This window comes from Leopardus geoffroyi, chromosome D2 (genome assembly GCF_018350155.1).
Source record: "Leopardus geoffroyi isolate Oge1 chromosome D2, O.geoffroyi_Oge1_pat1.0, whole genome shotgun sequence".
Lineage (NCBI taxonomy): Eukaryota > Metazoa > Chordata > Mammalia > Carnivora > Felidae > Leopardus > Leopardus geoffroyi.
The window spans coordinates 86,082,792-86,105,491 of NC_059334.1; the positions used below are offsets into that span (position 1 = coordinate 86,082,792).

Below are 22,700 nucleotides of genomic sequence, written 5' to 3' on the forward strand. Positions count from 1 at the left end.
GAAAGGTTTGCTCGACGGACACTGCCTCTCCCCGGGAGCCGAGGCGGGAAGGGGGAGCCAGGAGGCTGTACCAGGCCCGTCTGCTTCCCTCGGGCTCCGTGTCCTTGGTGCCATGTGGGTGGCGCTCAGCGGCACTAGCCAGAGCGTACACACCTGCGGTCCCGTGGCCTTTTGTCCCCTGGAGGTACCAGCCACCCGTCAGCCTCTGTCCCCTGCGGCCCCTGCACGAGGCCAGGCATCCTGTGTTCGGGCATCTGCAGGCTTGAGACGGGGAAGCCCATGCAGACCCTCATAGGCAGCCTCCTGTCCCCGTCACCGGGAGGGAGGTCGGGGTCCCCTTCCGCCGAGCCGGCCCACGCGAGGACATGGAGGCGACACGGTATGGTGGCCCTGCCTCCACGGCCGCCTGCCGTGTTTCATGCTAACAGACTCCAGTCTCCTCCAAAGACGTCTCTCCTGCGGAGGCTGGCATTCCAGACGGTGCTGCTCCCGGGTGGAGTGGACAAGGGCGCTTCCTGCCCCTGGAGAGCTGCCCGAGCTCGCCCAGCCCAGCGACCGGTCCCCATCCTCTCCCCGTGAAGTCACTAAATGGCCGACCCCCAGGTGCCGGGGCTGTCTGTGCGGCACGCACAGTCCTGCTGCTCAGCCCGTGCACAGCCAAGCAAAATGGACACCGCCCACTAGGACGCCCGTAGTTACAGTGGGAAGGCGGGCGTTTCTGTAACGAGTAATGCATGCTTGTTGAAAAAGTCTCACAAAGTACGGAAAATAGAAGGACTGTCGTAAAAATGAACATGGGCACCTCTCAGAGATGAAAATTGTCAGTATTTCTGTGTTTTCCCTTCCTTCTCTGGGTACGTTGTTGGATAATTTTATTCTGATGTTTTGCAACATATCAGAAGCATTGTCACATGTCCCTATCATGTTAAACCAAGCCAGACTAGGGGAGCCTGGGTGGTTCAGTCAGCTAAGCGTCCAGCTCTTGATTTCGGCTCAGGTCCTGATCTCACAGTTTGTGAGTTCAAGCCCACTTCTGGCTCTGCACTGACGGTGTGCAACCTGCTTGAGATTCTCCCTGTCCCTCTCTCTGCCCTTCCCCCTTCATGGTCACTTGCTCTCTCTCTCTCTCCCCCAAAATAAATAAATAAATAAACATTAAAAAAAAAACCCTGCTGAACCAGACTGTAGCACAGGGCACATTGCGTTTGACAACCCCTCTCCACCGGTCGCACGCTTATGTTCACCCGGCTTCTCTGGAGTTGGCTTTGCTAACGGAGTGTGAAAGTCTTTCCACCTTTCTGCTCGTGTGTCCCCCAGCCTCACCCCATGCGAATGGGAATCAAAGACAAAACCTGCCACCCCAGCACGGGGGTCACTTCTCTGATGTCAGGTCACACTTAGAGGACCCCAGTTGGGGTCCTGGTGTGCACGCGGTTTGCTGGGTCTGGTGCCGTGTGGCCCGCAGGCTCTGTGCCCTCCGGGAGCAAATCCACATGGCCATTTCCCGTCTCCCACCCACTGGCCTGGGAGGTGTGTCCCACAGGTGCGTGGACACAGGCGGAGTCCAGACTTGGATCTTCGGGGCAAGTGGGTTTTCTCTCTCTTTTCCTCCCTCGTCACTCAGCGTGGAGAGACCCCGGGCTCCGGGACTAGTAAGTAAAGCCGGACATAAGGCTGATTCTTTCCTTCCTCTCCCAGATTCCTAACCCATTTATAATGTTTCAGGTATGGCTTGAGGTCATGTTCCGAGCGAACTTGTGTTTCAGTAGCTGCCCAGTTACTTCTGCCTGCAGAAGTAGAATCGCCTGGATTAAGCGATTCTCCGGCCCAGAGACATGGGCTGTGTTCTGCCACACCACCTTGACTGATACGAAGGCTCATTTGAGGATATTTTCACTGGATTATGCTTGGTTGGGTGCCATCTGATACTTCGAATTTTGGTATTTTTACCATGTATTTTAGAATTACACAGGGCAGGGGCGCCTGGGTGGCGCAGTCGGTTAAGCGTCCGACTTCAGCCAGGTCACGATCTCGCGGTCCGTGAGTTCGAGCCCCGCGTCGGGCTCTGGGCTGATGGCTCGGAGCCTGGAGCCTGTTTCCGATTCTGTGTCTCCCTCTCTCTCTGCCCCTCCCCCGTTCATGCTGTGTCTCTCTCTGTCCCAAAAATAAATAAAACGTTGAAAAAAAGAATTACACAGGGCAGTGTTCCTCCTCTAAATTTTCTTTGTTGTTATTGTGTCTTTTTCCTCCACTCCTTAGAATAATTTTGGAGCAATGAACCCCCCCCCCCCCCGCCAAAAAAACGCACGTTGAGGTTTTTCCTGAAATTGGCATCAGCTGGCCTGAGTTGGGTCGCCGTGGTCCTTGAGCCTCGCCACCTGCGTTTGAGCCCCACGTTTGCCGCTTCCGGGACATGCGCCTGGGCAGGTGACCAGCTGACTCTTCACACGTAAACGTGGTTGTAAAGGTACCTACTTCATAGGTTTTGTTAGAAGCATGATCTATTTGTGTCTTTTCTAGGAAATCCTTGGCCGCCACAGGATGGCAAACGTGTTCTCTTACGCTTTTTCCTAGAAGTTTCATACTATTAGCTTTTATGTTTTTAGGTCTGGGAGCACTTTCAAGCTGCTTTTGGCGTGTGATATCACTTGTTACCCCACGTCGACATGCAGGTGTCCTAGCGCCATCTGTTCGACGTGTATTCCTCTGTCCATTGAACAGCAGTGGTGCCTTTGTCAAAAATCAGTTGAAGATTTGTGTGCGGGTCCATCTCTGGACCCTCTACTCCGTTCCATTGATCTGTATCCCTGTCCTGCCAACACTACACTGTTCCAGTTATTGTAGCTTCATGGTAAGTCTTGAAATTGGTTGGTGTACGTGTGGCGGCCATCGGGAGGCGCCTCAAGGACCTCCTACTTGGGGCGGGTGATCGACCGCGGGCCCAGCCGCGCTCCTAAATCCATCCTGCGTTGCTGGGAGGCTGCTCCAACCACACGCTCCCAGGCGGTGCCAAGTGACGCAGAAACGGAGGCAGGCTCTTTCATGGAAGTCCTGGGGGCTTGTCTCAAGGACGTCCCCAGGCGGGGCACAACCCGTTAGACCTCACGGCAGCCGCTGGTGGTTCCATCAGCTTGCCTTCCTTCTGCTTCCTCTGGGTTCTTCCTGCTTCACGTCCGCTTGTCCTGACCTCGGCTTCCAGAGCTCCCGACCTCTGCCCCCCTGTTCTCTCTCACACAGACGATTCCTCCAGTAACACCCTCCCACTGGCTTCTCAGAGGACTTGCACAAACACAGCCGACTGTCTAACTATTTTTCCTTCTTATAAAAGTTATTTTCATCCTTTGCATCCCCACAGACATTCTTGAGTCCTCTTGCAAATGTCTACCCTAAAAACGTGCCGACCTTTGGACTGGGGTTGTGTTGAACAGAAAAAGCAATCAAAGAGGATCTGTATCTTTCCTGTATTGAGCCTTCCAGTCGATCAATACCCTATGTCTCTCCATTTCTTTTATTTTTAAAAATTCTTTTTTAACGTTTATTTATTTTTGAGGCGCAGAGACAGAGCATAAGCAGGGGAGGGGCAGAGAGAGAGGGAGACCCAGAATCCAAAGCAGGCTCCAGGCTCTGAGCTGTCAGCACAGAGCCCAACGTGGGACTCGCACTCACGGACCGTGAGATCATGACCTGAGTGAAAGTCGGATGCTTCACCAACTGAGCCACCCAGGCACCTCCATTTCTTTAGGACTTAATGTCTTTAGGGAAAGTTTTGTAGTTTTCAATAGATGAGACTTACACATACTCCATTTGATTCACCCTTAATTATTTCACATTTGTGCATGCGATTGTAAATTAAATTTTTACTTAACTTCCAATCAATTGTTGCCAGTATACAGAAATGCATACTGACCTTGCTTTCAAGAACAGTCCTAAATTCACTTAGTTCCAGTAGCTTTTAGGTACATTCCTTAGTGTTTTTCATTTATACAACCAATTCAACTGTGAAAAACGACAGTTTCAACTCTTCTTTCTAATCTGCACACCTTTTATTTTGTTTTCTTGACTTGTGGCATCAGTTACATTAACCCTAACCCTGGACATAACCCTAACCCTAAAGCCCTATAAACCCTAACCCAATAACCCTACCATCAGTCTTTTCAGAATGACATTCGCTGTGACTTTTACATAGATGTCCTTAACCAAATGAAGTCTCTTTCTTTCCCTAAAAAGTCTTTGCTGAGATTTTTTTTTTTATCACGAGTAGCTTGGTTTTGCCCAGTAGTTTTTCTGCATCTGTGGAGATCAGAGTGCCTGGTTTTCCTTTTTATTTTTTAATATGGTGGATTTTATAATTTTTGAAAAGTAACCTAGCATTCCTGGGACAAACACTAACTGGTCATGTGTTACCCTTGTTATATATTGTTGGATTCAATTTGCTAATGTTTTATGAAGGGTTTTTTGTGTGTGTGGTTACGTGGGCTTCTGTTTCGTGGCACCCCTCGCAGCGTCTCTGGCTCTGTTGTCCAAGTGAAAATGGATCTCATCAAACCAACTGGCTAGTGTCTCCACTTCCTCCTGTTTTCTGAAAGAATTTCCGAAGAATTGCAGTTATTTCTTCTGTAATGTTTCATAGAAGTTGACATTGATGCATTCTTGGTGTGGCGTTTTCTTTGAGGGAAGGTTTTGAATTTTCTTGGTAGATGCAGGTAGAAATTCTGATGTTCTGTGTCTTTTTCTATCACTGTTGGTCATTTTTGTCTGCTCTGGTGAGGGTTTTGGTCAGAGGTCACGGATATCTTTCAATCTAAGGTGTCCAGTTTATTGAAATAACATTATTTTTATGATTCCCTTATCATTTTAGTATCTGTAGAGCCCGTAATAGTCCCCTCTGTTATTCCTGATTTCTGTAACTTGCGTTCTCTGTTTTATTTGTGCAGATTTTTCAATTTTATAGATCTTCTGAAAGAAGCTTTCCTCTGTTTTTGTTTTTGATCCTATGATTTTCACTCTTCATTATTATTTTTTTTTTCTACCCATTCTTCAGACTCGTTAATGTCTATTTATCTGTAGACAAGGTAACCAGTTTTTCTTCTCTATCATCTCCAATCCGCTATTGAGTCCTTAGAATGGATTTTAAAATCCATTGCTCTACTCTTTAGTGATGAATTTCCCTTTCTACAGCTCTGTTTCTCAGTTGAGATTTCCTGTCTCCTGTTAGCAAGACCACTTTTCTTTCATCCTTTAATTCTCTTTGTAAGAGCTGCTCTGAAGCTCTTGCTTGCTAAAGCCAACATCAAGGCCGTCCGTGGTCACTTTCCAGTGGCTGCCTTTCTTCCTGTGGAGAGATTCCACTTTTCTGTTTATTTGCATATGTCTACTGATTTGGGTTTTAAAACTAGACATTGTGGAGAGTATGATATAGTGATTCCGGAGTCTGCTGCATTCTGAGTGTTTATTTGTCTTGTTCTCACATGTTCAGTTGCTGGGCCTCTGATGATGAAGTTTGCTTTTTGTGTTTTATACAGCTACTGAAATCTCTACTCTGTTTTTTATGAATTCCCAGTGTGGATATACAGCCTACCTTTGTACATCAAACTTGCTTGTATTTATATTTCATTGTCATTTTTAAAACTGATTTTTCCCAGCTCTTAATGCATTTGGACAATTAACCTATGCCCAGATAATTTAGCAGTCCACCGAAGACTTAGCCTGAGATTTACTTCAGGCTTGGGTGCTCAGCTTTTCCAAGGTTTCCTTGCTCCCAAGGGTCCTGCTAGTTTCCAGCAGCTCTACCACTTGAGGCTCTGTCTTCTGAAATGTCAAGCCCGGTAGACGTTAGCTTTTTGCCCTTCGAACCGTGCGTTTGGGGAATGCACTCAGTTAACAAAGCAGCAAACACATAAGCTCACCCTGCAGCTGAATTTCAGGAATAATCCCTCCCCATCTCTGCGGCTTTTCCGTTGAGTCCTTTGTGGTGTCCCCGGCTGTGCAGAGTTGGCCTGCACCTCGAGGTGGCTGGGCTGCCGCTGCTATGACCACAGCAGTGTTGTTGGAAAGCCCCTTGGGCTCCAAATGCCACAAATTCATATTCTCACATTTTTTAGTTGCCTTTTTTTTTTTTTTTTTTTAATAACATGAACCCTTCCCTGGCCTTTGTCCATTCCTTTCTGCTTTCTAAATGTCTTTAAGTAGCTGTTTTTAGCATTTCATCGAGATTATCATTTTATGTGGGGGAGAGTTTGCAAGAACACTCGCTATGCTTCGGTTCTTACCTCCCCCTGTGATTAGGAGAATAGTTCCCTTTAAATACTTTTTTGTTTTTCTTTTTCTGTGTTAGTACATTGGTTACCCTTCTGGAAGAATTTAAGCAATTGTGGGAAGAGTGAGTGTATTGGCTTTTCCTTATTTTTACTAGAACACTTTTAATCTTTCATTGTTAATTAGAATTCTACAGGTAGTAGAAGTATCTGAATATGGCTGGTTTTCAATTTTTTTTCTTTTAGTAAATCAGAAATGGGCATCTTATATCCAATGCATTGTGAGCATTGGTTTTTATTTTTATATGGACATTGTGTGACTTACTGTTTTTGTTAATAGATTAAAAACACTTGAAAACGAATCTACTTTGTTAACTTGGTTTTTGTATTGTTGTTAATAGTTCACATTTCTTTGATTGCTCTTGAGATTGAATATTTTCCATATGTTTATGGGCTATACAGAATTTCCCTTTTGTGAGTTGATTTTGCACAATAATATTTTTCTGTAGATTTGCTATAACTTTTATGCATTAGGGTTATAAACCTTTGCTGTAGGTGCCATCAATAGCTTCCCCAGGCCTTGTTTATTTCTAATTTTGTTTATGGTGCTTGCTGATCTAGAGTTCTATATTTTTTTCATTTTTTTTTAATGTTTATTTATTTTGACAGAGAGAGAGAGAGAGAGAGAGAGAGAGAAGCAGAGGAGGGAGAGAGAGAAAGAGAATCCCAAGCAGGCTCCACACCATCAATGCAGAGCCCGATGACGGGCTTGAATGCACAAACAATGAGTTCATGAACTGAGTTGACCTGAGCTGAAATCAAGTGTTGGACTCTTAACCGACTGAGTTACCAGGAGCCCCAGAGTTCTATATTTTTATATAGTGAAATATATTCTTTCTTTCTTTCATCTGGTATTAACATTTAAAGTGATCTTTCTTCTACATACTAAAGTCATCTGCATTTTCTTTCAATGCAGTTCTGGCTTACTTTACATTTAAATTTCAGTTCACCAAAGATGTATTTTGATGTAGGTTGGAAAACAGAGACCTAAATATTATTCCCATACGGTTTCCTATTTTCTTCACATCATTTATTAAATGTCATCTTTTTCTAATTTCTTTGAAATCCCACTGTTCAATTTTAAGTAGCTCTGTGTACTCGGACTTGCTTCTTAACTTTGTTTTTATTCTGGTGCTCTGCCTTCGTGTGTGTGTGCGTGACATTTATGTTATTCTAATGAATATTGCTAAAATGTGTGTTTTATATTTTACAGGGCAAGCATCCTTATTACTCTGCTATCTTATTTTATTTTTAATTTTTTTCTCTAATATTTTTATACATGTTCTTTGACAAAATAGCTTTAGAAACAACCATCTACTTGTGATTTCTATTAGAATTACATTATACCTGTCGAGTAAACTGAGGAAAATATGACATCCTCATAAATACTGGAAGGTCTCATCTGGAAACATGATACAACTTCATTTGTGCAAGTTTTGTGACGTCCACACTCTGTACATTTTCTTTGCGCAGGTCTCGCACATTTTAGGCTATTTTTTTCCTAGAAATATTGTAGTTTTGTTGCTATCATAAATGGATCTTTTGCATTTTTACATTGTACTTGATGGTTACTGGCTCTGATAAAGTGATCAGTTTTGGGTCTACTAACATGAACAAACATTAAAACACTTTGTCCTAATACATTGTGATTTGATTCTCTAAGTCAGATCAGGTATAAAAAATTATAATAAAAATTCTTTATATTTTGCTGTATCATATTTTATTTTTTATTAAAATTTTTAAGTTTATTTATTTATTTTGAGAGGAGAGAGAGAGAGAGCATGAGCAGGGGAGGGGCACAGAGGGAGAGAGAGAATCCCAACAAGGCTGTGTGCTGTCAGTGCAGAGCCTGACACAGCGCTCAAACTCATCAACTGTGAGATCACGACCTGAGCTGAAATCAAGTGTCAGACGCTTAACTGACTGAGCCATCCAGGTGCCCCATATTTTGAAAATTCGCATTGACTTCAAAAGTAATAGTTATGAGAATTTTTGCTTTAGTAGGAAGGGCTAATAATTTGAGATAAATCTTTTTTATCTTATTTATTTTTTATTATTTTGTTTTTTAAAGTTTATTATGTTGAGAGAGAGAGAGACAGAGAGAGAGGGATGGGGGGAGGGCAGGAAGAGAGAGAAAGAGAATCCCAGGTGGACTCCATGCTCAGCCCAGAGCCCAATGTGGGGCTCGATCTCATGAACCATGACGTCATTACCTGGGCCAAAACCAAGAGCTGAAACCAAGAGCTGAAACTAAGAGTTGGGGCTGGTGGTCAACTGACCAAGTCACCCAGACACCCCTTTATCTTATTTTAAAATATTTTTAGAAATATTCTTCTGTCCTTATTTTATAAGTAATTCATAAAAGTCAGGAATTAATGCGGAATTTGGCCAAATGGCCTTTGGAACATTTATTACAATAATCATGTAGTTTATTTTTCTTGGACCTACTCTGGCAAATTATATTAATAAATGTACTTTTTCTAGAATTCAACATTCTAGAAATGTTGTTTTTGGTTGTTCCAAGTTTCTGTGCACTGAAATAATTTCAATAGCGTAAGAATGATCTCTTCTGAAATAACCTACTCATACGAATGCCTGGACCCGGTGTATTTTATGAAGTTAGTTCTTGGGCAGCTTTAAATATTTCATCTTTTAGATTAATTTCTAACTAAAAGCCATATACGGATATACTTTTGTTATATGAATTTTTACAAACACAGGAAACGCAGAAGCCTCTGGTAATAATTCCTGCAGTGCTTTTCCTGCTCCCGTCACCTGGGTGGGGATTCCTCTGTATTTTCTCCCGTGTGTTTCAAAGCGTATGTAAGCCCTTGTGAAAATACGTCATCTTCCTCTCTGCTTTATTTTCAGAGAAATTCAATAATTCCGAATGTGTAACTTGGCTGTTTCTTTTCATGATAAATCCTACAGAAATCTTTTTGTGTGGATATATGCAGCAGGTCCATTTAAATCTGTATTTTACTATTGGACACCATATGATGGAAATCACCTTAGTCTAGCTGCCTTTAGTGCTGTTTCTTTTACAGTTATTGTGTGTTTATATTTTCCAGTATTTCCTTAAACGAGTTTGGAAGCATTTTCTTTTTTTTTTTTTTTTTTTTTTTCCAACGTTTATTTATTTTTGGGACAGAGAGAGACAGAGCATGAACGGGGGAGGGGCGGAGAGAGAGGGAGACACAGAATCGGAAACAGGCTCCAGGCTCTGAGCCATCAGCCCAGAGCCCGACGCGGGGCTCGAACTCACGGACCGCGAGATCGTGACCTGGCTGAAGTCGGACGCTTAACCGACTGCGCCACCCAGGCGCCCCAGCATTTGCTTTTTAAGATATGTTTAATTTCACCAAGACTTCCTTTTGTCTCTCCCTACACTTAGTAAATCGCGCATTCATTCATTCAACAGATACTGATTGAACCCTAGCTGTGTGCCAAGGCACTTTTCCAGAGGCTCAGCATGTAATTTCTGGACGGGACAGACCAAGACCCCTGACCTCATTCTGCTACTGATGATGCAGATTTTAAAGATATAGGTTCGAACGTACTAGCATTATGAGCATCAAAATATTAATTGCAAATTTTATAGGGTATTTTGTAGGTATTAGTCACCTTTGCGAAATTTACTTCCTGTTTGGGATTATCTCTGTTTTCATTCCCTTTTTCCCTGTTTGATTAGAACATGTATGTTTTTTAGATTCGTTTAACTTTCTTTATTATCAGTTTTTGTCATGATGATGAGAAGCCCACAGACAAAATTTATGAGTTTCACTACTTTAAGGGGATTTCTTTCTTCATCTGTATATTTTCAATTTTATTTTTTTTTTTTTAATTTTTTTTAATCTTTATTTTTGAGAGAGAGAGAGAGACAGAGCACAAGCAGGGGTGGGGCGGAGAGAGAGGGGGACACAGAATCTGAAGCAGGCTCCAGGCTCAGAGCTGTCAGCATGGAGCCCGATGCGGGGCTCGAACCCACAAATCGTGAGTTCTTGACCTGAGCCGAAGTCAGATGCCTAACCGACTAAGCCACTCAGGTGCCCCTCTTCATTTGTATTTTTAACTGTATTGATTTTTCTTTTCTTTTGAATTTTACTGTTTTTTCCCCTCTAAATTTTCAGATTAGATGCTTGGTTTATTTACTGTTTCTTTGTTGTTTAAAAACAAAACTGTTTCAGGCTTTGTATGCTCCTGCGAAGAAGGCTTGGCATTGACCATGTTTGTTTTTGACGGTCAGTGGCAAATACATAGACACTTCCCAGTGGGGCACACGCTCGCCTGCTCTCTGTTATACTCATGACAGTCCAAGAATTTGTGGAAACCATGGTGGGCTTCCTCCATATTCTTCCATCAACGAGGAAGCATGTGGCTGAGGACAGGCAGCAAGGACATGCCCCTAGAAGGCGGCCATCACAGCAGGTGGTGTAGGGGGAGCCATGTGGCTTGAGTAAGCGAGGGCAGGAGAAGAGAGAAGAGACACACTGCCCCCACGAAAAAGAGGGAAGTCTGAAGCCACCCCACTCTTACTCCTTTCTAGTCAAACTGTGTATCTGGTTAGAAGATTTACGGTAGCTTTACGGTGAGTCTTACACTTCAGAAATTTTATACGTTACGTGCGGATACACATCTCTTCACAAGTTTTCCATGGTGATTGTTGGTGTTTTCTGAGATTCATAAAAGCTATTATTTCTTCACACAATGTACTGAGGACTCCATTACTTCTTCTGTCCTTGGAACGCGTCCTCCGCAGGCACCTCGGCAATTTGATAGTGAAGACAGACCCGCAGGTGGTGAGCTCACCGGGCACGGAGACAGCAGCGCGTCTCTACTTGAACTCCAGGGACTGTGGCCCCAGAGCCTGCACTTCTCAGTACTTAGGTTTTAGAGCACAGAAGCATTTTCTTTTAGTTTATATTTTACTTCTATTGCTCTCTTTCCCCCTTTTCTCAGCAGTCGAGGGAGAAATTCTGCAGCTGGTCATCTAATTCGCGGAGGAGGTTTTCTCCTGTTCCATTCTGCTCTCTCCTTCCATTGTCCTGTTAAAAATTCCACCATCTTGGTTTTTGACCGAAAGCAGTACTTCTGATTGCAGAGTGCGCCGTCATCTGAAACTTCCTTTAAAAAATTAAAATAGGGAAATAAAACGTTCTCTTTTGGATGGATGTTGCAGTGAGTTCTGCACATGGGAGAACGTTGCTGACTACACAGATTACTGCTTTTCCTTTAGTCGCTAATCGCTGTGCAGATTCTCTTTGCTCACCCAGCTGCATGGGGCTGTGGTTCATGCTTAGCGCTATTGGACGGGAGTCAGGTTCCTGCGCAGATTTTGTGGGATTCTGATTCACATCTTTCGGAATGGGGGAAAGGCTGGCTTGGCTCTCATTTTGTTTTGCTAAATCGGAAGGTCAGTTGTTGAGGGTGGCGGGGCCGCCGTGGGCAGGCGGGGAGCCTGGTCGGGGTTCTGCTGCTTTCTGCTGCTTTGTGGCTTCTCCATACTGGCTCAGCCACCAGCTCCCCCGGATCACGGGAATGACCTTTCCCGTAGGACCTGCCCAGGGTACCTGTTCTCACAGCTCCCATCTCACTACTGAGGAAGGATCCGCACTAAAGTGGGTTATTTTTTTCCCAGGTACTATGTGCCAATACTCAGAAAAACGCAATTTCTGTGTCTGTAACCGTCCCCGAGGTTGGCCCCGCTCTGGCTGGTTTGCGCGTCAGGATTTGCAATGGGCCCGAAGATGTGGGGGCCTGCCGCCTCTCCTCACCAGCCTCCAGGAAGTCTTGTCCTGGGAGACCGTCCAGGTAAATGCGTCTTCTATCGTCTGTTTCTTGCTGGTGTTGTCCCCAACCGCCTATTCTCCTGGCCTCTTTTCCCAGAAGGCGTCTGGTGGTTAAGGGTCTGAATGCAGCCTGCCACCAGCACCCCACAGTGCCGGATGTGACACGGCTGGTCAGTGCTGGTCGTGGGCCAGGGTGGGCTGGAGGGGCAGGTGGGCCTCGCCTCTGAGCTCCCTCGAATCTTCTGTCAGCTGGGCGCCTACAAGACCATGGGCTTCCTTCCCACGGCATCACACTGTGGACTCAGCTTGGCCACGTTGTCCATGTAAACCTGTGCGAACCCCAACATGGGTCCTGCTGGTGTGCACTGGGTCTTTCGAACTGAAGTCTGAGCAGAGGGGCCGGCCTCTGAGGACCAGCGTGCACGGTCCCCTCTGCGAGGCCCTTCACGCGGCTATCTCAGCTCATCCCTTTTAGCCCTCACACATCCCCAGCAAGGCCAGGGACCGAAATCTCCATCACAGAGGCAAGGAGACTCAAGGTTCAGGAAAGTGAAAGATGTTCTCCATCACCAGGTGGCCACGGAGCTGGTTTCCCACCGGGCGTTGCATCTGGGCGCTGGGCGTTCCCCGCCCCATGCTCGGCCGCACACTCTTGGACCGACTTTGTGGACACTGTGATTTGGTGTGGGGGCATTTCTATTTCAAGCCATGTTCCTCTATAACTGCACCTTTCTTTCCAAAAACTGTCTTCCACTGACACACAGAGAAGACTGGAAAATCGCAGCCTCAAGAGTCCTGCAAGGAGTATCTACAACCAGACTTTGGTCCGCGTTCTCCCCTAGTGAGCTCCGCGAGGAGCCAAGGGACTCACCACATGTGTGGTTTCATCCCCAGACCTCTGCCGCGTCCGGGTCCTGGTCCCTTGCACGGCCTGCCTTGCGGGCATCAGCTCCCCCCTTCATGAGTCGGGGGACCCCAGGGGTTTCTGTCAAGCTTCTCAGAGTCTGTTTATAACCCTGGGTTATAACCACAAGAGACCCCTTCAGGGAAGTGGCCATCAGCTGGGTCGTCTGTGTGCACACCTGGGCCCTGAAGCCACGTGTCCCTGTCACTGCCTGGCCGTACTCCCAGGTTGTGGCACATTCTGGCTGTGAGGGCTCTGCAGAGCCATCAGAGGCGCTGGTCAGAAGCCACGTGCCTGAGGACACTTTGTTCCTGTGATCACACCGGACCTCCCTGGGCATCTTGTGAGGCTGCTGACCTTGGCCTCCTCTTATCACTGGGGTCTGCTGAGCTCCCTGGGGGCTCTGCTCACGCGATGCCTTGAGCGTTGGAGTCGCTCTTGGCTCTGGTGCTCCGGCTTCTCCTCGCTGTGGCCATGCAGCCACTCCCATGCTGCGGGTGAACTCTGTGCACACGTGGTCTGTTCAGGCTATGTAACAGGACCCCTGGGCTGGGGGGCTTTGAAAAGTGGCAGAATGTGCCCCCTCCCCCAAAGTAGGCCACTTCGGCGTAATGCTCATTTTGAGCCGAAGATGCTTAAAAAACAGCAGAGCAAGAAGGACACTGACCCTCACTTTTCTTCCCAAAAGTAGGAGAGAAAACTCTCATGTGAAAGATCCCCTCCCTGCACCCGGAGGGAGGAAACACTCTTCTCACCAGAGATGCAGGGCGTCGGGGCCAAGGGAAGCCGGCACACGCAGACCCTGATAAAATAGCTCTTACTTTCCCGTCCCCTCCCATTGTCCCTGCTCTCCTTTGTCCATACGCACTCGGGCCTGTCTGCTCTCTGGGTGTTCATTTCCCTGAGGCCCATGTCCCTGCTTTCCCCTGTGACCTGGGGCCTGGCTGGTGACCTAGGGGGACAGAGGCAGAGTTTCTCCTTCCCTACGGCTTGAACAACACGGATGTACTTCTCACAGCCTGGAGGCAAGGAGTCCAGCCTCACGGTGTTGGCGGGTGGGTTTCGTGCTGAGCCTCTTGGGTCCCAGGCAGCGGCCTTCTTGCCGTGTGCTCACGTGGCCTGTCTTCGGGGAAGCAGAAACTCAGGGCCAGCCCTCTGCCATCTTGTCCTGCAAGGACACTGATCCTGTCATGCCAGGGCTCTACCCTCATGACCCATTCAACTTCCGTTACATCCACACGCACCTTGTCTCCAGTAAGCCCTACTGTGGGTGGGGTGCAGGGGAGAGACAGCGTTCGGTCCACAGCACAGGTGATGCACAGATCTCATTTCTGTGTCTGTCTGTAGGTTTTCTCCTGCCCCAAGCCCCTGTCCACCCGCCCAGGGGCCTCCCATTTGGGTGTCCCGCAGGCTTGTTGAGCACACCATGTGCCAGCCTAGGCTTGCTCTCTCCTGATGCCCTGGACAACCTCTTTCTTCTGCATCCATGGAGCCTCGGGTCTCCCTCTGCCCAGCTGTCTGCACCAGAAGCCGCAGCCTCCCTCTGATGACTTCCCATGGCCTTCATGGTAATATTCTGCTTCCTGGAGGTGGAAGCCTGGTCTGCCTGCCGCCGACGTGTTCAGCTTCTCAGTCTTTCCCATGGCCTCCCCCTCAATGCTACACTCTGGCTGACAGACCCCTTTGCAGGTTCCCAAACAGACCATTTTGCCTCTAGAATTTAGCATACGATTTTCCCCTCTGGAATAACCCATGGAAGACGAGTAGGGATTGGAGACTACAGGGGAAAATCCAGAAGGTGAACCTAGTTAGGATGTAGGAGGAGTTTCCGAGCTCCGTACATACATCGGGGCCCCAAGTTTCCAAAACAGAAAGAGGCTTGACGCATATCACAGCCTCGTTTTAGCCACGTGGCCCTGTCGATCCGCCGAGGCTTGGTCCCGGGCCCACCCCCAGCTTCCCTCCTGCTCCTCCATCACCCCAGTGACTGGTTCTCATCCTCCCCTGTTAGGCTCAGATATCACTTCTGTTCACGCACGACCTGTGCTCAGCTGTCTTGCACAGCTCTGCACAGAATGGCCCCTGCCTGTGTTCCCAGTGCCTGTGGAAGTGACAGTGGTCCCTACCATGGTTAGTAAGTGATGGTTAGAGCACTGATGCTCCACTGAATGTGGACATGGTGTTCTTGCGACCTGAAGGCAAGTTACGTTGTCACAAGATCACCATCCGGGTGCACAGGTGCAAACTCCACCAGCAAATTCTAGTAAATAAGCAAGAAAACAAGTGACAACCATGTACACATTTTCTGAAATAGGAGAACAATTCTCCAGTCATTTTAGCAGCCTGGGAGAGTCCTGAAATCAAAAGCATGCAAGGGCATGAAAATAAAACTGTAGAGCAATATCCTTGCAAATCTAGACGCAGATGTTCATCACAAAAGATTAGCAAAGCCAATCCAGCATCACACACACACGCGCACTATATGTACCACATGTTCACATACACACAATACAGACTACGTTCCTATGTATGTCATGCCTACACATGTGTGCTTATGTATACGTACATCGTGGTCAAGTACAGTGTATCCCAAAGAGCAATGAAAATTGTATATGTAAATTAACATTATTCACCATATTAACAGACAAAAAGGAGAAACAGTAATGTAGTCATTTCAATAGATGAAAAAATAGCATTTGACAAAATTCAACACCTGTCAATGATAAAAGTTCTCTGCAAACTCAGAGAGAAACTTCCTCAAGGTGATAAAGGACATCTTTGAAAAACTCTATAGCCAATATCACACTTAATGCTGAGAAATTCAGTGCTGTATCCTAAGAGCAGGAATGAGGGAAGGATGTCTGCTATAAGCATCTCTATTCTCCACTGGCTGGTCGGGTCCTACCCAGGGCACTGTGGCCAGAAACGTAGATAAAGAAGTAATAAAGCTGCTCAGTGAACGGACAGACAGACAGACAGACAAAGGAACAGAAAACAGCGGTGTGAAAAGAATTGCTAAGCTAGCAATACTGTTTTCCAAGGATGAAGGTCAATAGATTCCAGGCAAACACACTCGACCAAAGGCATGCGCACACTGAAAGCAATACTAAAGGTGTTCATTGGCTGCAGGAAAAAATGATCCCCACGTAAGAGAGACAAGCAAGAATGAAGAACAAAGAAGCAGTAAGTATGTGGAAGAATCTAGTGAATATGGTCCCTACAGGGGAACGGGAAGGCAATAATGCATGTGGACCATCTTAACAGCCGGTTAACATAGGACAAATCGTCTTTGTCAGGTCCCAGCAGGAGGACGAGCTCATTCCCCACCTTCCTCTGCTCTGTCAGTATCTCAAGGAAGCTGAGACCGGGCAAAGCTTTCATTTTTATTTGTTTGTTTGTTTTTTAACTTTTATTTAAATCAAGTTAGTTAACATATAGTGTAATAATGGTTTTGGAGTAGGATTTTGTGATTCATCACTTACATACAACATCCAGTGCTCATCCCAACAAGTGTCCTCCTTAAGGCCCCATCACCCATTTAGCCCATCCCCCTACCCACCTCCACTCCAGCAACCCTTTGTTTGTTCTCTGTGTTTAAGAGTCTCTTGGGGTGCCTGGGTGGCTCAGTCAGTTCGGCATCCAACTTTGGCTCAGGTCATGATCTCGTGGTTCACAAGTTCGAGCCCCGTGTCAGACTCTGGGCTGACGGCTCAGAGCCTGGGTCCTGCTTCAGATTCTGTGTCTCCCTCTCTCTCTGTTCCTCCTCTGGTCACGTGTTCTCTGTCTCTCTGTCTCTCTCTCTCTCTCAAAAATAATAAAACACTAAAAAAATAAAAGAGTCTCTTATGGTTTGCCTCCCTCTCTATTTTCATCTTACTTTTCCTTCCCTTCCCCTGTGTTCATGTTTTGTTTCTTAAATTCCACATAGTCATGAAACCATATATTTGTCTTTTCTGACTGACTTATTTACTTAGCATAATACAGTCTAGTTCTATCCATTCTTTTTGATCTCCAAGTAATACTCCATTGTATATATAAACCACATCTTCTTTGTCCATTCATCAGTTGATGGACATTTGGGCTCTTTCCATACTTTGGCTATTGTTGAAAGCACTGCTATAAACATTGGGGTGCACGTGCCCCTTTAAATCAGCACTCCTGTATTCTTTGGATAAATACCTAGTAGTGTAGTTGCTGGGTCATAGGATAGGCTCTGTTTTAATTTTTTGAGGAACCTCCATACTGTTCTCCAGAGTGGCTGCACCACTTTGCATTCCCACCAGCAGTGCAAAAGTGTTCCTCTTTCTCTGCATCCTCGCCAACATGTTGTTTCTGAGTTAATTATAGTCATTCTGACAGGTATGAGGTAGTATCTCATTGTGGTTTTGATTTGTATTTCCCGTTGATGAATGACGTTGAGCATCTTTTCATGTGTCTGTTGGCCATCTGGATGTCTTCTTTGGCAAAGTGTCTATTCATGTCTTTTTCCCATTTCTTCCCTGGATTATTTGTTTTCTGGGTATTGAATTTGATAAGTTCTTTATAGATTTTGGACACTAACCCTTTATCTGATATGTCATTTGCAAATATTTTCTCCCATTTCATTGGTTGTCTTTTAGTTTTGTGGATCATTGCCTTTGCTGTGCAAAAGCTTTTTATCTTGATGAGGTCCCAATAGTTCATTTGTGCTTTTGTTTCCCTGCCTTCGGAGATGTGTCAAGTAAGAAGTTGCTGCAGCTGAGGTCAAAGAGGTCGTTTCTAGTTTCTTCTCTAGGATTTTAATGGTTTCTTGCCTTACGCTTAGGTATTTCATCCGTTTTGAGTTTATTTTTGTGTATGGGGTAAAGTGGTCCAATTTCATCCTTCTGCATGTTGCTGTCCAGTTTTCCCAACCCCATTTGCTGAAGAGACTGTCTTTTTTCCATTGGATATTCTCTCCTGCTTTGTCGAAGATTAGTTGACAATGAGGGACGAAGTAGAAACCCTGCTTTCCCAGATATCAAGACCACAGTAATCAGGTCCAGGTTATATTCACACAAGGATGGGCATACAACAAATGCTACAGAATAGGAACCAGAAATAAAGATAAGCTTTGTCCTCACTTGATTGACAACAAAGCTGTCCTGCAGAGTTGGCTCTCGCTATAAAATAAGGCAAGAATGCGGTTTACAAAAAACGTTTGCTGTTCTGCTCATACTAATTAAAACCACAATGGGATACCGAGAGCCAATGGCTAAAACGTAAAACTAGAAATACTTAGTGTTGACAAGGAGATGACGCAGTGGGGGTGCTAATACACTCGCGGACATGAACGTCAATGGGAACAATGCCGCGGAAAACCTTTCAGCGGCTGTGAGATGAACGCCCGCAGGCTCTAGCAGTTGCACCCTTAGGTAAATACCCAAAGGCAGCTCATGCCCTAATGCGATTGCAAATATATTGAAGACTGCTCAGCCCTTCGGTCATTTGCAATAACCGAAAATTGGAAGACAGCACAGCTCTACCCGTCAGTGTGACCAAGTCTCACCAGTGTGGTGTGTTGTGTGCAAGAAGCTGGACATAGAAGCTTCCTTAGGGGATGGCTTCATTTATATGAAGAATAAAATAATGTGAGCCTAAGCTTAGTATTCACCAGTGAATAACTATGCGGTGCTGATATAGGAAAAGCTAGGAACTGGTTACCAAGCAAATCAGGTAGAGACTATTGATACAGGGGAAGGAAGGAGGGGCCGAGCCTGAAAGGGTGTTCAAGAGGTTTCTGGGATCTTGACAATGTTCTGTTTAATGACTCGGTGCTTACACATTGTTCGCTTTATCAGAATTCATTATGTTCACACTGATATTTGTTGCACATCTAAGTAATTTTTTTAAAAAATGATGGTTGAAAATACAACACAGGCAAAACGAACAGCCAATCAGAACATTTCCCAAGGACCTCGCACGGAGACCTGCCAGTCAGGACCTCACTGGGAGGAGGCTAGCAGCCACACGGAATGGGCGAAATCAAACCCAGTGTCCTGGAAACAGAAACTCTGAGTGTGGACAGGAAGGTCCAAGGAAGGGACCGTTCCAAGTTCCTGGACGCGGGTCACGTTCCTTTGTTAAAGATTTTACTTAAGTCTTAGGCTGAAAAAAACCCAAGGAGTTCCTTTTCCAGCCTTTGAAAGACCATTCAAATCCAAGCCTATGGCTTTGGAAACCCTTTGAATTCTCTTTATCCTTATTTCTATCGGCCATTCTCTATTCTTCACCATCTCTTTGTCCCACTGTCTGCCTCTCCCTCCCCCTTGGATGTTAGTCAAGGGAGGAATAATAGTCTGGAGGCAAAGTTGTTATTTAAGAACTGAATTATGCAAAAAACAAAACATGCAAACAAACCCTACTGGAGCGCGATAATTGGAATGGAGCCCTCGGATCTGGAGTTCTCCAAGTGAGGTCAAGTGCATTTTCCCGGCAAACTTTTTCCTCCTTGAAAAGACCATTTAGAAAATCTTAGAGGGGCACACTACCATTCCCAGAACAAGTATAATTTTCATGGGTGATTTTGTTTCAAAGAGGAAACATTTTTCTAGCAGGGAACCGAACCCAGAGAGCGGTGGCAAGTTATGTCTAACGACAAGCAATGTGAACAACATGTATAAATGTTTAATTTTGGCTCAGACATGCCAGATGCAAATTTCCTATTTCCTCAGGCAGTGCAAATACTGATCACTTATATGATTACTTTGAAAAAGGGTCAACTTATGTTTAAGAAAACATAGCTGAAATATTAAATATTTATGAAACAGAGTTATTGCAGCAGGAGGTTGAGACCCACGCAGTGGGGTTTGCTGCAGAGTCGCGGTCACCACCTCCTGGCTGCCAACCGCTCCCGTCATATTTCTCTTCTGGCTGTTGGTGGGGTCGGGAGCGGGACAAGGTCATTTATTCTCCAGGGACAAACAAAGCCAAGTGTGGATTTTTCCTGAATCAATTGAATTGCCACAAAAGAATTTCAGTGAAACATTTGAGCAATGGAGCAAATCGCTTCAATTGGTCTGTTTGTGTGAACTCGTGCTGTGGCCCATCCTTCCGCCGGGAGGGAGAGGGTGGCGGTGTTCTCTGCCCTTCGTCTGCTCGTGGGCACCATCAGTCCCGGGGAGAAAAGCCGGCAGCAATGCACCCCAAACTACTTCTAGATGGCCACCTCTGCCCCCTTCCTGCAGACTGGGGACCTGAAGGGCTGCTGGGCAGTTGTGCCACATTAGCAAAGAGATTTCGTCTCTAGCTCATGATGATTTGGAAAGACGAGGCATTACCATTAATTTAAAATGTGCATAAAGGAGTGCCTGGGTGACTCAGTGGGTTAAACATTGGACTCTTGATTTCTTCTCGGGTCATGATCTCACAGTTTATGAGATCGAGCCCCATGGCAGGCTTCATGCTGACAGTGTGGAGCCTGCTTGGGATTCTCTCTTTCCCTCCCTCCCTCTCTCTCTCTCTCTGCTCCTCCCCCAATCATGTGCATGTGTACACGCGCTCTCTCTCAAAATAGATACATAAACTTAAGAAAATAAAATGTGCATAAAGGCATCATATATATACACATACCTATATAGTTTTATATCTATGTATGTTTATGTATTATATACATATTTACATCTATGTATGGACACTATACACACATATAAACTTACATACAAACTTATATGTAATCTTATATATAATCTCTATATTTATATGTTTGTGCATACATAATATACACACATATTTATATGCATCTATAATATATGCACATTTATACGGCCCATATCACATATACACACAGGCGTATGTGTGTATATACATTTGTAGCTAAAGGTGTGCGGGCACACAACTGCACACTCGCACTCACCGTGGTTTGGGACAGTAAGGGTGGATGGAGACACCCCAGTGTTTGCTGTGAGTGTCCTGATTCTCACTGACACTGTGGGATCCGAGCCTGCGCTGGCCGTGCCCAGAACACACGCTCTTTTCCATGGTGTTTGTGACGAGGACAATTTGGTGGTCACTGGGGACTTGGCAGAGCCTGCCAGCTCCAGTCTAGGCTCTGGATAGTGTCCGCGAGGCTCGTTTTTTCCTAAAGCAAGACCATGTCCTTGCTGCTGGCTGTGGCAGGGGGCCCTGTGGGTTAGTGACAAACCAGTGGTCGTGTTGGCCGCGATGACGCGTGGTGGCTCCTCGGGAAATTCCCCCCGTGCAGCCGCTGCACCGGCCTCTCCTGGGGGGGGGGGGTGTAGTAACCTGCGGGTGACTGCCTGGTTCATTTTATGTTTATTTCCTGCCTGTCCCTTCCTCTCTCTGCCCCTTGTCTCCCGGCACATCAGCGGTGCTGGTCTGTGGCATGATTCCCACTCCCCTGACAAAGCGGCTCCGCTCCCTGGCCGGACACGGCACCTTCTCTTCTGTGTGTGGAATGTTCCAGAGCTCTCACACGGCCCTGGCTTCCTGTAAGTCCCTGAGCAGCCTCTGCAGCTGTGCGCAGAGATGTCCCCTCCGAGGCGTCCCCACGGTGAGATGCACACTGGCGAGCCTCCTGGATCCAGACGTGTCCCTCTGAGGTGGCTCAAGATGTCCTTCGTCACACGGCTAATGTAGACCTGCTGGGCCTGGACTCTCTGTGGCGATTCGGAGGGGCCTGGGTTTTTCTGGGGAACTGTTTTGTGAGACTAAGTCTTCTTACCTCCTTCTGAAATATTGTTCTGGAGTTCCTGATTTTCCTCATCCGGGACCGTGTGACCACCTGCCATGCTCGGTCCGGGATCCCTGCCCTTGGACACCTTGTCCTCGCTGCTCTGTTCCCCTGAAGCCCAAGGTCCCCCACTGTAGACGCACTTCCTATATCCAGGGCTCAGTGTTGTTGGCTCGTGGAGCCACTGGGGCTGTGGTCATGGGTTTGGTTATTTTTTTTATTTTTTAATTTTTTTTAATGTTTGTTTTTGAGAGACAGAGACAGAGTATGAGCGGGGGAGGGGCAGAGAGAGAGACAGAAAGACATAGAATCTGAAGAGGCTCTGGTCTCCGAGCTGTCAGCACAGAGCCCGACGTGGGGCTCAAACTCACAAGCCGTGAGATCATGACCAGAGCCGAAGTCGGATGCTTAACCGACGGAGCCACCCAGACGTCCCTCTTCTTTTTTTTTTTTTTAATTTATTGTTTTTTTTTTAAATTTTTAAACTTTTTTTTAAAATTTATTTTTGAGAGAGAAAGAGAACATGCAGGCAGGGGAGGGGCAGAGAGAGGAGGGCAGAGGATCCCAAGCAGGCTCTGCACTGACAGCAGAGATCCTGAGGTGGGGCTTGAACTCACAAAGGGTGAGATCATGACCTGAACTGAAGGCAGATGCTTAACCGACTGAGCCCCCCGGGCACCCCTGGACGTTCTTCACCCAGAAGCGGATGAGCGCTGGGTCACGGTGAAGGACTGTGCTGGTGAAGTTCACCAGCGTCCTGTCTGTATTTCCGCCCTTCTGCAGTCCGATGCCTCTAGGAAAATCTGCTCAACCCTCTTCACTCAAACCCAAAGAAGAGTCAGCACAGATCCTTCAGAAAACCTCCCTCTTCCCCTGACAGACATGTGGGCAGGGGCTGGAACATCCCCTGGGATGGCCAGGTGTGCAGCCAGCGTCCAGGTGGAGGGAAATTCTGCTGTCATGGGCGGGTCAGAAATGTCACT

At 46.3% G+C, this 22,700-nt stretch overlaps 1 long non-coding RNA gene across 1 annotated transcript in view; it reads left to right on the forward strand.

The window, feature by feature from the left end:
* LOC123577230 overlaps positions 1 to 21,951 on the forward strand; it is a 66,249-nt gene extending 44,298 nt beyond the window's left edge. Inside the window, exons 2-3 of the long non-coding RNA XR_006701776.1 lie at positions 11,953 to 12,125; positions 21,353 to 21,951. This is a non-coding gene — a long non-coding RNA (uncharacterized LOC123577230). The remainder of the gene's footprint in view (positions 1 to 11,952; positions 12,126 to 21,352) is intronic.
* The last annotated feature ends 749 nt before the right edge of the window (positions 21,952 to 22,700 follow it).